This window comes from Ricinus communis, chromosome 9, assembly GCF_019578655.1.
Source record: "Ricinus communis isolate WT05 ecotype wild-type chromosome 9, ASM1957865v1, whole genome shotgun sequence".
NCBI lineage: Eukaryota > Viridiplantae > Streptophyta > Magnoliopsida > Malpighiales > Euphorbiaceae > Ricinus > Ricinus communis.
In genome coordinates, this window is record NC_063264.1 from 24,705,090 (window position 1) to 24,706,443 (window position 1,354).

General features: G+C 36.6%; 1 non-coding gene across 1 annotated transcript; it reads left to right on the plus strand.

Annotated features, from left to right (window-relative positions):
- The first annotated feature begins 689 nt into the window (after positions 1 to 689).
- LOC112536294 lies at positions 690 to 796 on the plus strand. The gene has a single exon (XR_003080336.1). It is a non-coding gene; the product is annotated as a small nucleolar RNA R71 (small nucleolar RNA).
- Positions 797 to 1,354: the final 558 nt, after the last annotated feature.

Here is a 1,354-nt window from a genome sequence, read left to right on the forward strand (position 1 = left end):
AAACTTGGAGACATTCTTTTCGAGGGCTAAAGAATGATGACTTAGGCGATAATAGACTTGGAAAGGAGAAAGAGCAATAGTGGAGGTAAAAGATCATGGCACGATGGAATATCCCTTATCTAGGACATATAGTCCACTAAACTCAAGACTAATACCAATTGTGCTCTTTATTAGACTAATAGTCTCCTAAATTATGATGATTAATGAATGCGTGGATGTGTGTATTCTTTGTCTAACCTATCTTACAGGATTAGGAAAATATACACTTTGAAGCCTACTTAAATAGGACTTCAAGATGTTGATTAATAATATACTTTGAAGAACTTCGAGCTTATGGAGAATCTAAAAGAATGGAGTATTAAAAGACTAAAAATAGAAAACATAATTTCTAGATCATTGAGTGAGTAAGTCCTCTTAGTTTTCATTGTTAAATAGACTAAAGTTACTATGCCTTAAGATATTTTAAATCTCAAATTTATTGCTTTCAAAAATTGGATCTCTAAAAATTGGACTACTTAGTGTTTTTTAGAAAAGGCCTAAACTTTATTTGTATCAATTATAATACCCGTTTAACAAAAGTTAGAGTGCTAAAGTTGAAGCTCAATTAACCACCTGCAGCTGCATCTACCATCTGCTTAGTAGCCAAATTCAAACCATTATAAAAAGTTTGTACCTGTAACCAGATTGGTAGTCCATGGTTTGGGCAGCATCGCAGTAGGTCCTTGTACCTCTCCCAGATTTCGTACATCGACTCATCGTCAAATTGCACAAAAGAAGATATATCATTTCTAAGTTTAGTAGTTTTAAAGGGAGGAAAATACTAAAATAAAAATCTCTCTGCCAAAGAGCCCAAGTAGTGATAGTGTTTGGAGGTAGTGACTGTAGCCACCGGTTTGCTCTATCCCTCAAAAAAAATGGAAACAAGTGGAGACAAATTGCATCATTTGTTGTCCCATTAGATCTCCAAGAGACTTGCTATATGCGCATTAGGATCCTCATCTGGCAAGCCTCCGAACTGAACCGTTTGTTGCACCATCTGAATCACATTAGGCTTTATTTCAAAATTATTGACAGTGACAGCCGATCTCGTAATGCATGTTCGTGTCCCCTCTAGTGATGGTCTTACAAAATCATACATCGTCTGGTTATTCCCATTGTTGTCGTTGGCGTCTTCCATCTCTATTGTAGTGTCTTCTGGTTCACTCTCGTCTACGGCTTTTCCAACCCGAATCTCTTCTTCCTCTACATTCAATCGCTTTCTCAACTGCCTGAGAGATCACTCTAGTTCTAGTAGAAGATCTACTAGATTAGGATTGGATCTCCTGGTCATACACTACTTGAAATAATGAATAAC